Raw genomic sequence first — 24,549 nt, forward strand, 5'->3', positions numbered from 1 at the left:
ATTTGCATTAAGATGCCTGACAATGATGAGCAATTCTGAAGGATGTGGCTCTTTTTTGAACAGCAAGGTGATTCAGGCAAATTTCAATGGTCTTGTGATGAATAAAACCCTCTGCAACCAGAGAAAGGACAGTGGTGATTGAGTATGGATCACAACATAGTGTTTTCACTTTTTGTTATTGTTTGCTACAATTTTTTTTCTTATTTTTTTTTCCTTTTTTGAACTGATTTTTCTTGTGCACCATGATAACTGTGGAAATATGTATAGAAGAATTGCACATGTTTAACAGATATTGGATTATTAGGATCTAAAGTGGGAGTGGGAGTAAGGGAGAGAAAAAGCTTGAAACACAGGATTTTGCAAGGGTGAATGTTGAAAATTATCTATTCATATGTTTTCAAAATAAAAAGCTTTAATAAAAAAGATAAAGCAAAAGTAAAAATAAACCTAATTTAAAAAGATGAGAAAATTACAACTTGTTAAAGTTCTTGGGTATCATAGACAATGAATAGTATTGAAACTAAATGTTTATACACTAAATGCTGGCGCATCCAAATTCTTTTTTCTATATTGTTTTATTTTTTCCAGTTATACATTTATAGTAAATTTTTAAATACACATTTCTTTATGAATCATTTTGGGAGAGAAAAATCAGAACAAAGGCAAAAAACCATGGGAAAGAAAAATAACAGAAAAAACAGTGAAATAGGAATTTCCTATCTAATGTTTATTGGGATTGCCTTGGATCACTGAACCACAGAGAAGAACCAAGTTTTTCATAGTTGAACATCACTGTTACTGTGTACAATGTATTTCTGTTTCTGCTTGTTTCTCTAAGCATCAGTTCATGTAAATATTCCCAAGCATTTCTGAAATCAGCTTATTCACCATATTCCATTACCTTCATATACTGTAGTTTATTCAGCCATTCCCCAAGTGATGGACATCTATTCATTTTCCATTTCTTTGCTGCCTCAAAAAGAGCTGCTACAAACATTTTTGCACATGTGGGTCTTTTTTCCTCCTTGATGATTTCCTTGAGATACAGACCTTGAGATACTAGTGGCACTGAAGGGTCAAAGGATGTGAACAATTTTATAGGTCTTTGGGCATAATTCCATATTGCTCTCCAGAATGGTTGGAATACTTCACAATTCTACCAACAATGCATTAGTGTCCCAGTTTTCCCATATCCCCTCCAAAATTTATCATTATTTTTCCCTGTCATCTTAGCCAATCTGAGAGGTCTGAGGTGGTATCTCCGAGCTATTTTAATTTGCATTTCTCTAATCAATAGTGATTTAGAGCATTTTTTTTCATATGACCAGAGATGCCTTTAATTTTGTCATCTGAAAATTGTCAATTCATTTATCAGTTAGGGAATGACTTGCATCCTTGTAAATTTGATATAGTTCTTTATATATTTTAGAAATGAGATCTTCTTCAAAAACACTGTTGTAAAAATTTTCCCCCGTTTTGTGCTTCCCTTTTAAGCTTATTTGAGTTGGTTTTGTTTGTGCAAAAGCTCTTTTTTTAATTTAATGTAATCAAAGTTGTCCATTTTGCATTTCATAATGTTCTCTACTTCTCCTTTGATCATAAATTCCTCTCTTCTCTAAAGATCTAAAAGGCACACTATCCTTTGCTCACCCAATTTGCTTTTGGTGTCACTCTTTCTGCTCAAATAATGCAACCATTTTGATCTTATTTTGGTCAAAATGAAACATAGGTCGGTGCTTCTGACATAGAATTTTGCAATTTTCTTAGCAATTTTGTGAAATGGTGAGTTCTTATCCCAGAAGATGGAGTTTGGGGGTTTATCAAATTCCACATTAGTATAGTCATTGATTGATTTCAAATTCTTAGAGAAGAAGTTAAGCCAGTTATAAGAAAAAAGAGACAGAAAAACTATATTAGTGGGGCACCTCTAGCTCCCTCTCTAAGAATTATATAAATCTAACTACAAAACAAACAAGAAAGTAATTAGGGAGGTTAAGAGAATCCTAGAAAACTCAGGTATGGTAGACATGTGGAGAAAATTGAATAGGGACAGAAGGAATACTCCGTTTTCTTAGGAGTACAAGACACCTACATAAAAACTGACTATGTATGAGGGCATAAAAACTTTACAATCAATCACAGAAAACCAGAAATAGCAAATGCTTCCTTTTCAGATAGTGATGAAATAAAAAAATATATATATCCAATAAAGGAAAAGGGGAAGACAAACTAAAAACCAAATGGAAATTAAATAATCTAATTGTAAATAATGAGTGGGTTTAACAACAAATCTAGAAACTATCAATAATTTCATCCATGAAAATGACAATTATGAGACAACATACGAAAACCTGTAGGATTTTTAGGGAAAGTTTATATCTGTAGAAAATAGAATAAAACAGAGAAAGATAAGATCAATGAATTGGGTATGCAACTAAAAAAGTTAGAAAAAGAACAAATTTAAAAACTCCAATTATATCTTTTTTTTTTCCTGAGGCTGAGGTTGTGACTTGCCCAGGGTCACATAGCTAGGAAGTATTAAGTGTCTGAGACCAGATTCGAACTCGGGTCTTCCTGAATTCAGGGCTGGTGCTCTATCCACTGCACCACCTAGCTGCCCCCTCTAATTATATATCAAATTAGAAATTATGAAACTCAAAGGAAAAATTAATAAAATTGAAATTTAGAAAAATATTAAATTAATTTTAAAAACTAAGAGTTGGCTTATGAAAAAACCAACAGAACAGATAAACCTTTGTTTAATTTGATAAGAAAAAAGGAAAGAAATCAACCAAATTTCCAGCATCAAAAATGCAAAAGTTGAACCTACCACCAATGAAAAAGAAATTAGATCAATACTTAAGACCTATTTTGCCCCACTGTGTGCCAGCAAATCTCACAATTTAATTGAAATGTGTGAATATTTAGAAAAATATAAATTTCCCAGATTAAAAGAAGATAAAATAAAATACCTAAATAATCCCATATTAGAAAAAGAAATTGAACAGGCCATCAAAGAGCTCCCTAAGAAAAAATCCCCAGGATTTACAAGTGAAGTCTAACAAACCTTTCAAGAACAATTAATTCTAACACTATGCAAACTATTTGGGAAAAACAGATAAAGAAGGAGTCCTACCAAAATCCTTATATGACACAAATAGGGTACCAATACCTAAACCAGGAAGAACCATAAGAGAGAAAGAAAATTACAGACCAATCTCCCTAGTGAATATTGAAGCAATAATTTTAAATAAAATATTAGCAAAGAGATTACAGCAACTTATCATCAGGATACATTATGATCAAGTAGGATTTACACAAGGATTGCAGAGCTGGTTCAATATCAGGAAAACTATTGGTATAGTTGGCCATATCAATAAAAAAAAACTAACAGAAATCATATGATAATCTCTATAGATGCAGAAAAAGTTTTTGACAAAATGCAGCACCTATTCCTATTTTCAAAAGCTACCGAGAATAGGAATAGAGGGAGTTTGGAAGTTTTCCTGAAAATCTATCTAAAGCATCTATTTAAGACCCTAAGCAAGTGTTATTCATGAGGAAGAACAGCTGGAGGCATTACCAGGAATATCAAGGGTGAAACAAGTATGTCCACTGTCAGCATTATTATTCAATATTAAATGTTGGCTTTAGCAGTAAGAAAAGAAAATGAAATTAATGGAACTATAATAGGCATTGAAGATATAAAACTATCCCTCTTTGCAGATAATATAATGATATACTTACAGAATCCTATAGAATCATCCAAAATCTACTTGAAACAATCAACAACTTTACAAAATTTCAGGATATAAAATAAACTCAGGCAAATTGTAAGCATTGATATAGATTACTGACAAAGTCTAGCAACAAGATATAGAAAGTGAATATCATTTAAAATAACTGTAGAAAAAATATTTTGGTGTCTCCCTACCAAGACAAACCGGAGAACTATATGAACACAATTACAAAACACATCTCACACAAATAAAGTCGGATTTAAACAATTGGAAAAATATTGATTTCTCATGAGTAAGCTGAACTAACAATAAAAATGACAAGTCTACCTAAGTGTGTCTACTTGTTCAGTGCCATACAAATCAAACTGTCAAAATTATTTTATCTAGCTAGAAAAAATAATAATAAAATTAATCTGGAAGAACAAAAGTGCAAGAATATCAAGGGAATTAATAAAAATACAAAGGACAGTGTAGAGAAAATTATGAAATGCAAAATGGACAAATTTGATTGAACAGTTTTTGGACAAACAAGATTAAAAGAGAAGTACAACACAGGAAAATTTTTTTTACAATCAGTGTTTCTGATAAAAACCTCATTTCTAAAATACATAAGGAATGGTGCCAAATTTATAAGAATATAAGTCATTCCCCAATTGATTAATAGTCAAAGGAGGTGAACAGACAATTTTGAGATGATGACATTAAGGCCATTTTTAGTCATGAGAAAAAAATGCTCTCAATCATTATTGATTAGAGAAGTGCAATTTAATACAACACTGAAACAACATCTCACACATTTCACATTGGCTACAATGATAGGAAAAGATGAAAAATGCTGGAGGAGAATGCTTTGAAGTGATCCAACCATTCTGAAGAGCAATTTGGAATAATGCCCAAAGGGGTATAGAAGTGTGCATACCCTTTGACCCCGCAATGCTACCACTGGATTTGTGCAAAAGTATTTGTAGTAGCTCTTTTTATGATGGGAAGGAATTAGGAAATGACTAGATGTTCAACAATTGGGGAATGGCAAAATAAATTGTGGTATATAAAAGTAATAAAACAAACTGATTAAAAAAAACCTGGAAAGATTTAGACAAGCTGATGCTGAGAGAAACAAGAAGAACCAGAAATACAATGTATACTGTAACAGCAACATTATATAATGATCAACTATGAAAGACTTGGTTCATCTCAGTGGCTCAGTGATACAAGGCAATCCCAATAAAGTTCTGGTAGAAAACACCATCTGTATTCAAGAGGGAGAACTGTGGAAGTTGAATGTAAATCAAAGCATGCTATGTTCACTTTTTTTATTCTTTTTCTTCGTTTTTTTTTCTCACTCGCAGGTTTCCCTTATATTTTGATTTGTATCCCAACATGATTCATAGAATATATTAAAGGAAGATTCTGGGAAGAAGGCAGACTAGGTTAGTAAATTTCAAGTTCTCCTGATTTCCTCAGAAATTCAACAAATTTGTGCCTCTGGGCGAACATAAATAGGTGAAAAATCAAGAAGACTTGGGGCAACCCAGTGAATTCTGAAGACTTCCCCCAGGCTGGGGATTAACCTGTCTGTAGTGCAAACATCTCCAGGCTAGTTACACAGAAACATGAAATAGAGACCTCTGGACTAACTGGGTATGGCTGGAATATCAGGAGGAATCGCAGAGACTTTCACCTCTTGAACTATTTGTGGAGTCAGGGAAGATGAAATGAACCTCCTCTGATTGGAAACTCCAGGCCTGGCTGTACTGATGAGATGAGGCCCTGTGCAAAAGGAACCAGCATTCCATCAGTGCAGAAGTAGAGGGGAAGGGAGACTGCTGGCTACAGGCACTTGATAGAGCGTGGAGCTCTTGGATTGGGGTTCCAGGTCAGAGGAGAGAGCTGAGGGGAAGCTTGAGGCATCCTTTGATTAGAGGTGCTTACATTAATACCTCTTATTTTAAAAAAATGAATGGGCAAAGAAGAAAGAACCCCTGAAACATGGCAACAGGTAAAGCAAAGATTCACTTTTACAGGAGGACATTTTAATAAAAAAAAAATCCTCCACTCCAAAGAGTAATATAAAATAGTTCCCTGCCTTGAGATATTTTGTAGAAAACTTCAAAAAAGAATTTAAAAATCAAATGGGAGACACTGAGGAAAGTTTTTTTTTTAAATAAACAACAACAACAACAACAAAAAGATCATGAAAAAAGTTAACCAATTACAAAAGGAGGTATGGAGTCTTAAAAATGAAAATAATTATTTCAAAATTAGAATTGGGAAAGTCAGAGCCAGTGAAGCTATGAGAGACCAAGAAATAACAAAATAGACTATAAGGAATGAGAAAATAGGACAGAATGTTAAATATTTTATAAGAAAAATGACAAATCTGGAGAACAGATCAAGAAGAGAAAAATATAAGAATAACTGTAGAGCAAAAAGAGAACCTTAACACAATAATGCAGGAAATAATCCAAGAAAATTTTGCTGGAATGATAGAACATGAGGAGAAAATAGAAATAGAAAAAATTCACTGATCACCACCTCAAAAAGATTCTTTATGTAAAATACACAGGAACATTATTGCCAAATTTCAAAACCCAGATCAATGAGAAGATTTTGTAAGAAACAAGGGGAAAAAATTCAATTAGAATTGTACAAGACTTAGCTGCAACCACAATAAAAGCTTGCAGGTCCTGGAATCCTATCTATTATATCTTATTAAATTATATCATAAGAACTAGACCTAAGGCCAAAAATATCATATCCAGCAAAATTATCTATAATTTTGAATGAGAAAAAAATGGACCTTCAGCAAACTTGCAGATTTTCAGGACTTTCTGTCAACCGAACCTCAACTTAACAGAAGATTTAACATATAAAAACCAATATTGAGGGCAGGTAGGTGGTGCAGTGGATAGAGCATCAGCCTTGAATTCAGGAGGATCTGAGTTCAAATCTGGTCTCAGACACTTAACACTTCCTAGCTGTGTGACCCTGGGCAAGTCACTTAACCCCAGCCTCAGGGGGGAAAAAATATCAAAGATCAGTTTTTAGGAACTCAACATGAACAAACTGTTTAAACATGTGCAGATTGTTTATGGGGTTTTTTTCATGTAAAATATATATTATATGTGAGATTTACATCAACATTATGGTAGCTCAAAGAAAGATTGGCAGAGGAAAGGTAAAAATAGTAATCTTGTCATACAAATGGGGTGCAGAGGAAGAATAAACACAGAGGCATTAGAGGGGGAGAAGGACTCTTATCCACATTGGTAATGGATTCAATTGGTTACTATGTATATATATATATATATATATATATATATATATATATATATATATATATATATATATGTATGTATATATATCTATCCAGATAGATAGATAGATAGATAGATAGATAGATAGATGGGGGGGGGAGGGAGGTTAAATAATAGCAAGGTAAGTTATGAAACAGAATTTAATTAAAATGTCAGCAAGGATAGGAAAGATGTGTCTATGTGGGGTATGTGTGTGTTTCTGTGTGTGAGTATACATTTGTATATATAAATATATGTATACATAAATATACTTTTTCTTAACTGTAGCTTGCTTGGGGATGGGGAAGGATGAAAAAGGAAAAAGAATAAAGTACATAATAAAGGCGCACAGCAGAGAACCAAAGAACAATTTACAAGGAAGTAGAGAAAAAATGGACATTAATGAATATAATTTTTTCTACTAATATATAGTATATTATTGATCTGCTTATTTGTTGATCTATATTTTGAATTACCCATGATGTCCCTGGGCATAGCACATGACACTGTTTTCTTTTGTTTTGCTTTATTTTTTTGTATAACTTTTCTGCTTTTTCTTTTTTTTTTTCTTACTTTGCTTTTTCAAATAAAAGCATAAAATCAACAAAAAAGAAATATGTATTAAAAATTAATGGGCATGTATAACCAGAAAAAAGAAACAACAAAAATATAGGTTTTTTTGGCTGTTTTGTTTTGTTTTGTTTTGTTTTGATTTTAAGAAGAAAGAAACAGGAAGGTCAGTTTGGAGTGGAGTAGAAGAGATATATGCTCTCTTCTACTCCACTCCAAACTGACCTTCCTGTTTCTGATAAGGGAAATTGACTGAAGAAATGAAATTTTAGAAAAGAAAATGTCAGTCAAGGAAGAATTATACAGAAAGCATGAAGAATTGAGAAGATCTTTTAGAAGAAAGGATATCTGATCCAGCAAAGGACACCTCAAGATTGAAGGGTCCTCTAATTTTCCATATGCCATAAATTTAAAGACTTTGATGATCTAAAATAATCTGTCCTGGAATTGCTCTTCAAGTACTACGTGTCCTGATATCACAGGGTTACTTTAAATATTTTCTCAGTGGGCAAATATATGTCTACTTGCAGTTAAATATTGTGTAAAATGCTGAGGATTATAAGAGAAATAAGTTAGGTTTAAATTTTGTATGTGATAAGATTCATGTCTATTGTAATAATTATACAATACAAAATGGAAAAGAAAAATCCTTATGGATCCTAGGAGGCTTCATCCTCAAAATTCTTAGCCCCTTGGAACACTCACAACTGGGACCCTTTTAGGAGTTTACTTCTAGTAGGTTAGAACCCAGAATTTTTAGTTACATGATAAGGACTGCCTCTGAAGAGCCAGATTTTAAGTGAAAACTTAGAGAAACTATGAGGTAGGGGATGCCTCATGGCATATGGTAGGTATACACTTTAAAAATTGGAAGTCAGGTTTATCAACTGCTGAAACTATAGAATCTGCTAGGCCTGATTTGTGAGGGACTAAAAAAGAATAGGAGAAATGTAAGGCATCTGGGTAGGGACATTTTCAGCAAAAGAAGGAGTTCCACACACACAGGGTCAGGTTGGGAGTTGCCAAGGAAACAAAAATGAGAGAGCTAGCAGTGTCCATAGAAGAGGGGACCTCAGAGCAAAGAAAAGCCTTGGGGACAGCAAAAGGCAGATCTTGCAGGGTTATGGAAAATAGTATATGTTAAATGTGGGGGTATTCAGGGAATAGTAATCTTCTGCTATGGAAAGGAGCCCCTAAGTGGGAAATCTCACAACTGATGAGGATTTCTTTTCATAAATACACTGGGTAAGCCAGTGGCCATTTTCTATTGATTCTAAAAATAAAAAGACAGATTTATCATAGGAGATCATTTATTTGTTTTAATATTTAAAAAAATTATCTTGGGCATCAGTGATAAAAGAAGTATAGGAATTAAAACCAAATCAAACAAAAGGCTTTTCAGGAAGGATTTTCAAAGAATTTAGTGAGATTACTATCAATTTTTTTTTCTACTCACTAACCACTCCCTTCCCTTCTAAAGCCTTTTGCTCGTACAGATAAACAAATGCAGGTTTAGGTATTTCTCTCCAGTATAGGTTTTTTTTCCCAATAATAAGAATGGCTATCAGGCAATTTTTGAAAGGCAAAAAATGCATGAAATTGAAGGAGATTATAAGGGAAAAGCCTTCCCTTTCAAAACCCTCATATTAATTAAAAATATATACATTGTCATCCTAATTGAATAAATAAAATATAAAAATTTTACTGGACCCAAATGAGCATGACATGACTTTAAAACTAAACATCTCATGTCTTGAACAGTCCCTAGAACACTAAAGGTTGAGGCTTCCAGGTACCCTTCATGTGAGAATGTTGGAAGTTGATGGTAACCTAAAGACAGAATGTCCCAGCTAGAAGTTCAATCCTGCCTCCAAATGTCCCAATGGAGACAGATAAGTGAAACTAGAGTATGTGATCAGGGAGGGAACTTAGAACCTAGGACTTCTGACACAGATGGACATTTCTGATCTAGAATCTGGGGTTTTAGCTTATTAAATTTAAGATGTCATTACTGAGAGATTTAGAAGAGAGAAAATTGGAGATGTGGAGCAATTAGTTAAGGCAGGAGATAGCACATCATTTCTGAGTCAGCAGGACCTGAGTTCAAATGTGACTTCAGAAAATCACTTTCTGTGTCACCCTGGGCAAGTCACTTAAACCTGATTTTTTTTTCAAAAGTGAGGGATGTTCAGAAGGTGAGAATGTAATTTGTTATACCAGTGGGAATTTCATACATGTAATGATTGGCGCAAGAATGGCCATAGAGGAGGGAAGGAAAGAAGTAGGAGCCTTTTGAAGAAGCTAGATCAGAATAAGGAAATCCATGACATGTTCTCAAAACTTCCATTTTCCTAACATGGGACAGTCCTGAGAAACTAATTCATGTGGTCTGGAAGGAAACTTAGAATGGAAAATAGCACATCAATACAAACTTAGTTCCATGATTTCTATCACTGATAAAGACTGTGAAAAGTATTAAACTTCATTCCTGTTGATGTAGGGTTTATTAAAAAAAAAAACTCACCAGTGAGACATAATGAGAACTGATAATGGACAAGACACATTTCAAATTCAGGATATTAGTAATGTCCTTGTGCAGTATAATAATGAAAACCTGACAATATAAGAAAATCAAATCTTACAGATCACTGGAGGTTATAGCCTTAGAACCAAAAATAGTCAGGATTTGCAAGGATCCTTAAAACACTGAATATATGAACTTTCACTTATATTTCAAAAATGTATGTTGGTGGAGGATGACTCTAAAATGTTCTTGCTCAGAGTCAGTTCTCCCTTCTGGAGGGCTGGATTTTGAATAGAAGGGAAGCCAAAAGATTTTATTAGTGAATAGACATAGGATAGAACTTGAAATAGCTTTGCTACAAGAAAATATGGATTCCAGAATACTTAAACCAATACTTCAGTGTTGGGACTTACTAGATGAGAAAAGTAATTGTTCCAGGGCTGATAAAAGAAATGATGGGATGCAATGGTATTTGACTATACAGAGTGATGGAATTTAGAGGAGCCATGGAGAAAAAAAATGAGAAAGAGAAGATAATACTGAGAAGAAATGATATTAAAGAAAGGAGACCTCTTCAAATACCAAAGTTCAGAACTTGTAGGAACCTCATTGTATAAGAATAGCTTGGAGAACTGTAAGAATACGAATCATCTGCTCTGAAAAGTGTTTTAAAAGGGAAAATCTTACCTATTCTAAGGATGCCTATTCCTTTCTAGTCTTAGTCTATTGGGGATCAAGAGATCAATATTGAAAAATATTAATTCAAGCTATTCAGTGAAAGGTTAATGCTGAAGCTGAAGCTTCAGTGAGAAGAAGAACATTCATTGGTGAAGTCCCCAATATTGTGAAAGATTTAAGGCAAAACAAATTAGATGGCAGAGGAAGAGACACATCAATAGTATCAATAGAATCAAAAAACATATCTTGGACAGATTTTGGGACACAACTGAGGATACTAGGGAAACCCTGGCATGCTATAGAACAAGTATTCTTTGAGAACAGAAATGATTAGACTTGAATAGACCTTAGAATGGAAAAATCATAATTTCCAAAGATAATATTCTCAGATAGATACTTGTCCAAATGTAGGCCTGTTGCACTTCATTTAAAACTAAGTCTTATTTAAATTTTAAGATGCATTGGAAATGCTAAGAAAAAAAAAACAAACAAACATGATAGCTTTAATCACAGAGTCTTAAGGTTATGGTGAAAATCCTATCAGTTTTCTGACCACAGGAAAATTTTTACAAATCTTTAAATAGAAGAAAAATTAGTACATCCCTTTGCAATTGCTTTATTGGTAAAAAAAATAGCTATTGATAATAGCATTCATGATAATGAATATTCAGTATTTTGGGGCATTGGGACTTGTACTTATATAGTACAAGGACTTTTAAGGAGTGAAGACATCTCTTAAGAAAAGAGTATATGTGTAAGAACAACTGAAGTATTAAAACAAATCAATAAATTAAACTTAAGAAAAAACCCATTTAGATCTTCAAAGGGTGTTGCTTTTGAAATGAAAATCTCAGATATGTGAAGGTTCTCAGAAAACTGAATATCTACACTTCCAGGTATAATGAAAGTGAGTAAGTTAACAGTATTTAGCTGGAAGACATTTGAGAACCTAAAATGATCTGCTATTGATTGGGCTTTCAAATGCTAAATATTCTAGATTTCAAGATTTACTCTAAATATGTTCTGAGGGGGAAATTATTATTCAGGTAAACATTAATAATTTATAGCATGCTAGGGATTCATAAGAAAAATTGATTAGATTTTTTAAATTGTATGTGGCAAGTTTCATGTTCTGTGTAATAGTGATCTAATAAAGAAAATGAATAAATCCTAAAGCTACCTTGGAGAGCCAGGCCTTAGAATCCTAAATATCAGCTTCTTGGAATCTTGACTCTCAGAGCTTCCTGGACCTTTCCACTTCCATGTTGGAGGTGTCCTGAAGCTGAGAATGCAAAATTTCCTTGTTGGGGATAAATACTGCCTTTGAAGGTCCAGATGTTGAATGAAAACCTTGTGGGATAGGAGGAATTGCACAGACAGGCCTGAGAGATGTCATTCAAAGAAAAATGAGAGAGCTAGCATTACCCATAGAAGAGAGGACCTGAGAGGTAAAAAGGGTTTTAGGGGGAGCAAAATTCAGACCTTGAAATGTCCTGGGAAACAATATAGCTAAAGGTAGAGTATTCAGAGAGCAGACATCATTTGCTTCAGAAGGAGGCTCAGAGTGGAAAAACAAATAACTGTGGATCTATACAATATGGGCCATTTTAAAATAATTTTAAAAACAGGTAAACATTTTGCAGAGAACATTTACTTATTCCAATAAAATATTTTTGAGTATTAGTGTATTTAATTGAGGGTTTTTAATTTGTTCTTTTTCTAGCTTTTTTAGTTGTAAGCTCAATTTATTGATCTTCTCTTTCTCTGAGAGAGCAAGGTTGAGATCCCCCACTAGTCTAGTTTTGCTATCTCTTTCTTCTTGTAGCTCTCTTAACTTCTCCTCTAGGAATTTGGATGCTATACCACTTGATGCATATATGTTTAGTATTGACATTGTTTCATCATTTATGGTACCCTCTAGTAAGATATAGTTTTCCTTCGTTATCTCTTTTAAATAGATCTATCTTTGCTTTTACATGATCTGAGATCAGGATTGCTATCCTACCTTTTTTTTTTTTACTTCACCTGAAGTGAATATTCCACTCTAGCCCTTTGCTTTCACTCTGTATGAATCACTTTGCTTTAACTGTGTTTCTTGTAAACAACATATTTTAGGATTATGGCTTTTAATCCAGTCCATTTTATTTTTTAATCCACTTCCATTTTATGGGAGAATTCATCCCCTTCACATTCACAGTTAAAATAACTAATTCTGTATTTCCTGACATCTTATTTAATCCAAGTTATGCTTTTCTCTTTCCTTTCCCTCTTCCCTCCTCCCCAGTATTTTGTTTTTGATGACTACCTCCCTCAAACAGTCTCCCCATTTAGAGCCCCTTCTACTTTTTTACACCTTTCCCCTAATTCTTCTTTTTTCCATTCTTTCACCCTTCCCCTTTCTTTTCCTCTTTTCCCTCCCACTTCCCTATAAGGTGAGACAAGTTTCTCTGTGAAACCAAATATTTCTGAGCCAAATCTGAACTTATTTTTCCTAGATCTGTAAAATAATTTCTTGGGACTTTGATTAGTATAGCCCTAAATAAGTAGATTAATTTAGGTAATATTGTCATTTTTATTATATTTGCTCAATATACCCATGAGTACTTGATATTTTTCCAACTGATTACATCTGATTTTATTTGTGTGGAAAGTGTTTTGTAGTTGTGTTCATATAGTTTCCAACTTTATTTTTACAGATCTAGAAAAATAATAACAAAGTTCGTCTGGAAGAACAAAAGATCAAGAATATCAAAATGTCAATAAAGGTGACCTAGCTTTGCCAGACCTAGAAGTATATTATAAAGGAGTAGTCATCAAAACCATTTGGTACTAAGAAGTAGAGTAGTTGATCTGTGAAATAGGTTAGGTTCACAGCACAATATGTTCAATGACTATAACAATTTAGTGATTGACAAACCCAAAGACCCCGGCTTTTGGGATAAGAACTCATTATTTGGCAAAAACTGCTGGGAAAATTGGAAATTAGTATAGCAGAAACTAGGCATTGACCCACACCTAACACTGTCTACAAGATAAGGTCAAAATGGGCTCGTGATTTAGACATAAAGAGTAATATTACAAGCAAATGCAAAGAACATGGGATAGTTTATCTCTCAGATCTGTGGAGAAGGAAGGAATTTGTGACAATAGAAGAACTGGAACTCATTACTGAACACCAAATAGATAATTTTGATTACATTAAGGTAAAAAGTTTTTGCACAAACAAAACTAATGCAGACAAGATTAGAAGGGAAGCAATAATTTGGGAAAACATTTTTACAAGAAAAGGTTCTGATAAAGCCCTCATTCCTAAAATATATAGAGAATTGATATGAATTTATAAGAATTCAACCCATTCTCCAATTGATAAATGGTCAAAAGATATTTACAGATCATTTTCAGATGAAGAAATTAAAACCATTTCTAGTCAAATGAAAAGGTGCTCTAAAACAGTATTGATCAGAGAAATGCAAATTAAAACAACTCTGAGATACCAGCGTACACCTCTCAGATTGGCTAAGATGACAGGAAAAGACAAGGGCAAATGTAGGAGAGGATATGAGAAAAGTGGGATACTAATACACTGTTGGTGGATCTAACCATTCTGCAGGGCAATTTGGAACTGTGCTCAAAAGTTATCAAATTGTGCATACCCTTTGATTCAGTAAGGTTTCTTTGTTTCTGTTTGATTTTTTTTTCTGCTGAGGCAATTAGGGTTAAGTAACTTGTCCAGGGCCACACAGCTAGGAAGTACTAAATACCTGAAACCTGATTTGAACTCAGATCCTTCTGACTTCAGGGCTGGTGCTCTATCCACTGCACCACATTGCTGCCCCAGCAGCTGTTTTTCTATTGGGCTTATTATATTCCAAAAAAATCTTAAAGGAGGGAGAGGGACCCACATGTGCAAAAATGTTTGTGGCAGCCCTTTTTGTAGTGGCAAGAAACTGGAAGCTGAGTGGATGCCCATCAGTCGGAGAATGGCTGAATAAGTTATGGTATATGAATGTTATGGAATATTATTTTTCTATAAGAAATGATCAGCAGGATGATTTTAGATACACTGATGGTAAGTGAAGTGAGCAGAACTAGGAGATCATTGTTCATGGCCATAGCAAGATTATTTGATTATCAATTCTGATGGCATGAGATGCTTAAGGCCTGTTCCAATGATCCTGTGAAGAGAGCCATCTGCATCCAGAGAGAAGATGTGGGAACTAAGTGTGTATTAAAATAGAGCATTTTCACTCTTTTTGATGTTGTTTACTTGAGTTTTGTTTTTTCTCATTTTTCCTTTTTGATTTGATTTTTTGGTGCAGCAAGATTATTGTATAACATGTATACATCTAGGGGCAGCTAGGTGGTGCAGTGGATAGAGCACCAGCCCTGAATTCAGGAGGACCCAAGTTCAAATCTGGTCTCAGACACTTAACACTTCCTAGTTGTGTGACCCTGGGCAAGTCACTTAACCCCAGCCTCAAAAAAAAACAAAAAAAAAACATGTATACATCTATTGGATTCAACATAGTTTAACATGTTTAACATATATTGGATTACTTGCCATCTGGGGGGGGAGGATGAGGGCAAGGAGGGGAAAATTTGGAATACAAGGTTTGGTAAGGGTGAATGGTGAAAAATTATCCATGCATGTTTTGAAAAGAAAAAGCTGTAATAAAAAAAAATCCAAACCTTATATCCCCTGCACACCTAAAGGATAGCAGTTTCCTATATTTCTTTCTTTAGCAAAAACTGTACTATTCATATTAATAAAATTACTATCAAGAAATTTTTGACAAAAAGAAAAGTTGTTCATTTAAGAGAATTTATTAGGGGAAAACTTCTGTTTTGAAACCATCATATATGTGTCATATAAATTCTGAGAATAATCCAATGAATCAAGTATTTAAAATCCCTGACCTTATGATATCTCTTTAGAACTAAAAATGTCATGTTCTTGATGGTCCCTAGAACAACCAAAGGACACCAAAGTCTAGACGTGGCCGGGAATTTTAATGTGGGAATGCTGGAATTAGTTTTGAGTAGAGATTCATTATTATCAATTATTATTATTATTATTATTATTATTATTATTATTATTATTATTATTATTATTCGCCACAAAGACTTTGTGGTTACTGAAAATACTATGATTTTACTGGATACCACCAAAAATTGATAAACTCCAAGTATCTGCAGAGAAAAAAAAAAAAAAAAAAAACCTGTGGCACCCTCTGCAGTCCCTTCTTTGTTAAAGATGCCTACTGGTAGCAGCATTTTTAATAATGAATATTTAGTATTTGGGGGCATTACAACATGGTTTTATATAATAAGGACTGATAAGGGGAGACAACTTTTGTTTGTAAATAAAATCCAAATAGCTAAGGTGTGGTCGCGTAGGTTATTAAAATAAGAAAAGAAGCTTGGGGGAAAAACCCAAAAAGGAACAAAACAATCAGATCTTAGGAGGGTGTTCATTTAGACATGAGAATCTCCTATCGGTTTTTTAGAAATTGCTTAGAAAATTCACTTCCGCAGTCTGGCAATAAGGGACACCTCAGAAACGAACAATAAGGACCAGATTGTGAAAACAGAATTCCCAGACAAAGATTTGACTTGGGACCTGAAATGTCGGGGTTCGGTGGAAGGAGATATGCAGTCTAGAATCCTGACCTGGATGAGTCCAGAAGGACCTTTTTTTTTTTTTTTTTTGGGTGGGGTGGTGGGAGAGACATCATTTCTTGATTGATATAAAATGTCTCTTGGGCATCAGGGATCTTTAAAAACAACAATAAACGGCAAAATAAAACCCAAACTCAATTGAGCCAATTCTGAGAGAATGGGAAATACTGAGTAAAGGGGATGATTCTTTGAATAGATGTCACAGGAGAAGGAATACTTTCAGGTTTGGAAAAGCCAGGGAGAATAGAAGGAGAAGGGATGCTTGTGAGGAAGGGTGGGGTGAAGTGTGTGGGCAGCCGCGAGACCCGCAGAGCGAGCTAGGGGGGGGGCAGGGCTGGAAAACTGCTGCAGTCTGGGGTGGGCGAGATGGGCGGGGACTTCCGGCATCACTGCGTCTGCGCTAGAGGAGCCCCTTAGAGCCTCGCCGCTTCTTGGGAGCCAGAAGGCTGCAGGACGACTGGGAGTAGAGAGGGTCAGCCAGGAGCAGAAGACCGATTGTGGGGTTCGTGAGGAACTTGCTCCCTCGGTGGACCGCTCGCGCCCATCTCCCTTGCCGCAGACCTGCAAACCGCCGCCCCTCCCATCCCCGGTACTGCGGACCCGCATTCCGCATCCCTCCTCCCCCCTCCTCCCCCCTCCTCTCGTGAAGCAGATCTGCATCCACCGCAGTCTGCAGTGCAGCAGCGGACGTGCCTCCCGCCGGTCCCCAGTTGAAGAGACCTGCCCTCGCCGTTCCACCTCCAGCGGACCTGCATCCCGCCGTGCCCGTCGCAGCCCGGGAAGCCTCGCGCAAGTAAAGCAGGTATCTGCAGGGGACCCTTTAAAAGGAGGAGGGATGGCCGGGAGCCCGACGCCGTCGCAGGCGGATAAGGAGATCGAGTCCGGGCTGGTGCAGGATTTTGAGGCCGCCCTGTCCGGGATCGGCCAGGAGCCGGGAGAGGGGCCCTTAAACATGGGAGATGTCCTTGAATTGCCCATGTTTAAAAAAGAAGAGTCGAGGCTGCCACCTGATGAAGGGAATAAAATCCTGCCCTTCCAGTACGTGCTTTGTGCCGCTACCTCCCCTGCGGTCAGGCTGCACGACGAAACGCTCACCTATCTCAATCAGGACCAGTCCTATGAAATCCAAATGATCTACAATAAGAAAAAGGGCGAACTCGCCAAAACCGGTAACAGCTTGGTGAAGAGCATGTTTCGCTTGCTGTTCCAAGACTGGGGACTGCAGCAAGCGGAGCAGCAGCAGCAGTTTGAGGGGTGGAGATGGAACAGGCCAGGGGACAGAATGCTGGATATAGACCTGGCCCAGTCCGTGGGCATCATCGACCCTTGGGCCAACCCGACCCAGCTGAATACTGTGGAGTTCCTGTGGGACCCCGATGCGAAGAGCACGGCCGTGTTTCTTCAGGTACGCTGCAACAGCACCGAGTTCCCCGTGAAACAGCCCGGGGGAGAAACGGAAGTGGCATTCCGCCTCCAAATTGACAGTTTCAAGGAGAACGAGAATGGAGAATACACCGAGTACCTGAATTCAGCCAGCTGTCAGCTCAAAGTTTTCAAGATAGCAGACGAGAGGCAAAAAATAGACTGGGAGAAAATGGAGAAGAAAAGCCCTCGTGAAAAGGAATATTACCGACCTTCCTGTAAGACAACTCTATTCACAGAGTGCACTCCAATGGCCGAGATGCCAGATGCCAATTCCTCATCGCCTGGCTTTAACAGCTCCCACAGCAGTTTTTCCGGAGAAGAGAATGGCTCCCCGAACCACCAGCCAATACTCTATCTTCCCATTGCAGATAAACTTCTGCCAACCACTAGCCCCCAGGAAGCTCAGCAGTGGCTACAGCGCAACCGATTCTCTGCCTTCTCTGAGGTTTTCTCCAATTTCTCTGGTGCAGATTTGTTGAAGTTAACCAGGCATGATTTTATCCAAATCTGTGGCCCGGCTGATGGAATCCGATTCTTTAATACCATAAAAGATCGATTGGTGAGGCCCACGATGACAATTTACCTTTGTCATGAATCCTTGCAGCTGAATGAGCAGCAGCAGCAGAGGTACGAGCATATAGACTCAAATGCTGTCTTGTTCGTGTACCGGGCCATCTATCTGGAAGAACTGACAACTGTTGAGCTGACAGAGAAAATCGCTCAGCTTCTCAACATCTCTCCTTCTCAGATCATTCAGATATACAAATTGGGGCCCAAAGGAATCCATGTGGTCATCAGTAACCAGATGATCCGCAACTTTGAAGAGGAAGCTTGTTTTCTTCTGAACAAAACAAAAGCTGAAACCAATGATAGCTACTACATCGTCCTGGAATAGAAGGGGAACGTCCTGTGCTGGGTAGCTATGGCTTCCTTCTCCCTTTTTGGACACTCCTCCTCTTGCAGAGAGATATGGACAGAGACTTGGAGGGTCTGCAGGAGCCTGACTGATGGACAGTGGGAGGTGGAGTGATGCTACACTGTGGAGATGTATGCCCAGCCGTCTATTCCTTGTCCCAACCCTTGTGCCACGTCCAGACTCCTGTCCTGCATGCTGTTCTGCAGCTATCTTCTAGTTACAAGTTCTGGACTGTGTTGTTGTCGTTAAATATTGCTAGAAACTTGTTATATCATTTAGCATTTATGTTGGTCATAATGATAATAGGAATTGTGTGATGTCTAATTGAAAAATGTTAAATTGTGTGATAATCTGGAGCCATGTAATTTTTTCCTAATATATAAACAAGAATGAATCGTTATATTCTTTAGACTAATCCACAAACCTACTCCTCCATGACATACCTGCAGGCTCTGCTTTCACTACAGTGTATTTGTTCCTGGAAACCAGAATGGTGGGGGATTTTTGTTTTGTTTTGTTTTTTTTTTTCCCAATTAACCCTCTTGACACCCTATAGTGATCCTGCAATGCTGTGATTCCTCACAGTTTATTTGGAAGATCAAGGAAACAGCTGCAAAAGTGACCCACTAGTAGGGTCAGAGATATAAAAAACAAAATATAGTGTTCTCTCTCTCTCTCTCTCTCTCTCTCTCTCTCTCTCTCTCTCTCTCTCTCTCTCTCTCTCTCTCTCTCTCTCTCTCTCTCTCTCTCTCTCTTTTTGCAGGGGAAGGGGTTGAAGGAAAAGCACTATTACACAATAAAGTGGCAGGATTTGAGCACTTATTGTTCTTCCTAAAATTAATCCTTAGCTCTGCAGTAATTCATTCACTTTGTAGTCCTGGGGAATTTATTCCTTTTGGGCCTCTCTTTCTTCATCTTTAGTAAACAATGTGAATAATGTGAGCTCCAAAGTGCTTTTTAGCTTTAAAATCTAGACTAATGTGATTCTATTTGTATTCATACTTTTTTCTTGTGTTTTTGTTCTATTTAAAATGATTGTGTAACTGTGGGTATTCCTTTCTTGTTTCACATGTAGATTGCTAAAAATTACCTTTACAGATTAAGTTAGGGCTGAAGAAGACAATGGTAAAAGATTCTGTATGGGGTTTGGATTTTGATTTTTAAGCACTTGATAAAACTTAATTGTTTGGTATATAAGGGAAAATTTTGTCCATTAAAATTATCCTGCCCTGTAATCTAATTACTATTGGTTTAAAGCAAATTGAAAAGCCTTAAGTTACAATATTAATAAGGGTTTCCTGGTTAAAAATAATTTTTAAAAAAGAATAGAAGGAGAGATGGAGGAGAGTTTCCAGAAGGGATACAGATATCCAGGAGAAAACAATTTTCTATATGCCATAGCTGTAAGGACTTTGAGAATTTGAAATGATCTTTTCTGGAATTGTTCTTCAAAAATTCAGTGTCCTAATAACAAAGGCTTACTTTAAATAAATTTTGAGTGGGCAAAAATATGTCCACTTGCAATTAAATAATGTGCAACATGCTTAAGGACTTAAAAGAGAAATTAGTTAACCCTTTGTCCGTGGTTTTAAATTATGCCCAAAAAGGCTATCAAAATGTGCATACCCTATAATCCAGACATGTCTTTAAAAGAATCCACTTATGAAAAAATATTTGTAGAAGCCCTTTTTGGTTTGGGGGAGTTACTGAATAAGTGATGGTATATGGATGTTATGAAATATTATTGTTCTATAAGAAATGATCAGGATGATTTCAGAGAGGCCTGGAGAGACTTAAAGAACTAATGTTAAGTGAAGGGAGCAGAATCAGGGGATCATTGTACACAGGAACAGCAAGATTATAGGATGATTAACTGTGATGGACTTGGCTCTTTTCAACAGTGAAGTGATTCAAAGCAATCCCAAAAGACTGATGATGGAAAGAGACATCTGCATCCCCAGAGAGGAATATGAAGACTGAATGCGGAACACAGCATACTACTTTGACCTTTTGTTGTTGTTGTTGTTTGTTGACTAGGCTTTTTTTTTTCTCATTTTTTTCCTTCAATTTGATCTGATATTTCTTGTGCAGCATGTTGAATGTGGAAATATATTTAGAAGAATTGCACATGTTTAACTTATAATGTATTACTTGCTGTCTAGGGGAAGGGGAAAGGGGAGGGGGAAGGGGAAGGGAAGAAAAAAAATGTAACACAAGGTATTGCAAGGAGAAGTATTAACTGTCTTTGCATATAATTTGACAAATAAAAAGCCAGTGTTATCAAAAGAAAACTTTGTATGTGATAAGATTCATGTGTATTATAAGCATTCTCAAGTACAAAAAGGAAAAGAAAAATATTTTCCAAAAGGCTCCAGCTCTACAATCCAAAACCTCAGCCCCTTATAACTGACATTTGAGGCATCCTGGGACCTTGCAAGGATCTTTCTAGGATTCTGGGGTTTAGAATTTCCTGCCTCTGAAGGGCCAGATTTTGAGTAAAACATTAAAGAAACTATGAGATGTGGGGGTCACTCCTGGCACATAAAATGTATGTGCTTTAAAAAAAATTTTGTAATGAAGGTTCATAAGCTGATTGAAACTATAGAATCTGCTAGGCCACAATTATGAGGGCCTAGATATAAGGGGAAATTGATAGCATCTGGGAAGAGACATTTTCAGCAAAATGCAACAATAAGAAATAGATTGTGAAACCAGAATTCTTGAACAGAGATTATTAGATTGGAACCTAGAATATCAGAGCTTGATGTAAATATACAATCTAGTATCCTGAGCTGGATGAAGTTGCAGAAAGGGATGTCAGATTGGGGGCTGATTAGAACAGAAACAGAGTGGGTGACATTCAGAGGCTCATAAAGAAATTTTTTTTAAATGGAGTTTTAGAACAGACATTGTCAAGACTAAGCAAAGCCTTGGGGAAGAGATTGGGGAGGGACTTTAGAAGAAGGGATATCTTATTGAGGAGAGAACCCCAAAGGTCTGAGTTGGAGTACCTTTAAATTTTCTATATGCCATATCTGTGAGGGCTCTGAACACCTACATAATCTTCTGGGGAGGGGTCTTTAAATGCAAAATATCATCATTTTCAAAGATTATTTTAAATATAATATTACTGGGACAAATATCTTCCAATTCTATATGAACAGAAAAGGTGGATAATTTAGAATTTCTAGATATCTAGGTATTTAATTCAATTTACTTTATATTTCTCCCTTTTGAAGATAAAAATGCACATCTAGTTCACATCCACAAAGGACTGAAAAAATGACTGCTAATTTCTTAGCTAATTAAGAAATCCAGAGAAAAGGTAATATACCAGCAACAGAAAACAATCACAATTCCATGAAGTTCCTTTTTTACAAGGAGTGCTAATTATATTATTACCATTGATAGTGCATATAATATATTTTTAGACAAAAAAAGAAACCTAGGGATTAATTCCTGAACCCTAATAATAAATAGATTAATAGAGTTATAGATTATATATTATCCAATAATAGATTATCCAATAATAAAATAAAAAGATAAATCTTAAGAGATTATAGGAGGGAAAGATCTTAGAGTCCAAAACCTCTCCTCTAGGGAGCCCCTTGGAATGCTGAATATCCAGGCTGCTCTCGAGACCTTTCAGATATATACATTGGACGGGTCCTAGAGCTAAAAATATTGTATTTCCTAGCTAGGGGATAAGTTCTGCCTCTGAATGTGCAGATTTTAAGTCAAAATCTGAGAATAAGTTTTAGATGGGAGACCATATAATGTATCAGCTTGAAGGAAATTTGGAATTCAGACTCATGAAATGAATGAAACTGTAAAATTTGCAAGACCAGAATTTTGAGAACCTATAGAAGTGGGGAGAGGGAGAGATAAATGGGGAGTGAGAATGGACATTTTCAGAACTAGGAACGCCAAGAGTGTCTGGCTTGGTAGTTGCCATGGAGATGAAAATGAGAAAGCAAGCAGTGCCTGTAGAATAGGGGACCTCAGAGCAAAGAAAGCAATTAAAGCAAAAAAAAAAAAAAATCAGATCCTGTAGTGTTCTGAGTAACAAGATACGCTATATAGCTAGGTGGGCTGTGAGAGTACAAATCATCCGCTGAGCAATGAGCCTCCCAGTTGAAAATCTTGTATCTCAAAAGGATTTCTTTTCACACACACACACACACACACACACACACACACACACACACACACACACACACACACATTGTAAGGATCTAAATATTGGCCTTTTTTTTTACTAATTATAAAATAAGAGAATAGATTTTCCAAAGGAATTCATTTATTTATTCCTATATAATTTTTACTGGGCATTGGTGATGTATAAAAACAAAGAAACTAAAAGCAACAACGACAACAAAACCCCTCAATCTTCACACACCCTTTCCAAATGGTTTAGTGAGATTGCTGATAATATTTGGGCTAGCCAGAAAGAAAAAGCACACAAAACAAAACAAAACAAAATGTTCCTTCATACATGCCTTTTATTTATTAAAGATTGTTGTGACCATTAGTAAGAATGAAAATGAATATCAAGCAATTTTGAACCAAAAGATGAGTGCAGTATAGAGATCACATTAGTGAGGAGGTTTCTATTTCCAAATCGTCATATTGGCAAGAAATGATGCACTTTAATAATAAACCAATTGATAAAAATAATAATAGTGCCTTTAGCAAAAAATGGCTTTAGAACCAAAAATGTTATGTCTTCAGTGGTCCCTAGAATACTTCCAGGTACTCTTCATGTGAGATTGGTGGAAGGAGTTGAAAGCAGAGACAGAGAATGTCTGAGTTAGGAGTTGAATTCTGTCTCTGAATGCCCCAATGGGGAGTGGAAAATAAAACCAGAATAGATGATTATGGAAGTCACTGGAATCCAAACTGGGTGGATTTATTGGAAACTTTGAATCCAGAATCCTGGGCTTCATTTGACTGTGGAATCTCTAATGTCATATTTCAGAGAGACTAGATGTAGGAGAGTAGGAGATATTCAAAAGTTGAGAATGGAAGTGGTCACAAGAGAAGGGTTTTGGCACATGGCATAGTGTAGCCTTGGTGAAGAAATGGAAAGAGGCAGGAAAGCACTTTGAAGAAGGGAATGGAGAGCAGACAGGGCTGTGAGACTCAAAAGGGTCACCACCTGCCATTGTGGTAGTCATTCTCAATGAACATCAATAATTGCCTCTGGATGTGCCTTGGAATGCAAAATGTAAAAAAAATGGAAAGAATTTTTTCCCATTTCTATCCATAAGTGATACAAATGTAAACCTGCTGTAAATTATTTAAAAAATAAGGAGAAGGTAGGTTCTTCTTAATGAGATCCAACCCAAATTCTTATTTAATGTTCAATATGCATTGATAATAGACATATTTTAAAATCTGACATCCTTTATCTCAGAACCTCAAGGGAAAGGTGAAAACACTATTAATTTAATTGCCATCCAAATCAACACCACAATCCCCAAATATCTATACAGGAAAAGCAATGTGCTTCTCTGCAATTTCTTCATTGACACAGACATTAATTTTACAGCAGTGTCAGGTCTGGGAGGAGTATTGGAGAAGGAAAGAGAAGGAAATTAGAGACTGAGAAGAGACTCCTCTAGAAGTCTAGAAGAAAGGATATTTGTTTTTTTTGTTTTTGTTTTTGTTTTTTTTAGAATTTTTTTCCACAGTATATATGCATGAGTAATTTTTTTTATA

At 36.1% G+C, this 24,549-nt stretch overlaps 1 pseudogene; it reads left to right on the forward strand.

Moving 5' to 3' along the window:
* Positions 1 to 16,880: 16,880 nt before the first annotated feature.
* LOC141548290 (alpha-globin transcription factor CP2 pseudogene) lies at positions 16,881 to 21,119 on the forward strand (annotated as a pseudogene).
* Positions 21,120 to 24,549: the final 3,430 nt, after the last annotated feature.

The sequence above is a fragment of the Sminthopsis crassicaudata genome, chromosome X (assembly GCF_048593235.1).
Source record: "Sminthopsis crassicaudata isolate SCR6 chromosome X, ASM4859323v1, whole genome shotgun sequence".
NCBI classification, from domain to species: Eukaryota; Metazoa; Chordata; class Mammalia; order Dasyuromorphia; family Dasyuridae; genus Sminthopsis; species Sminthopsis crassicaudata.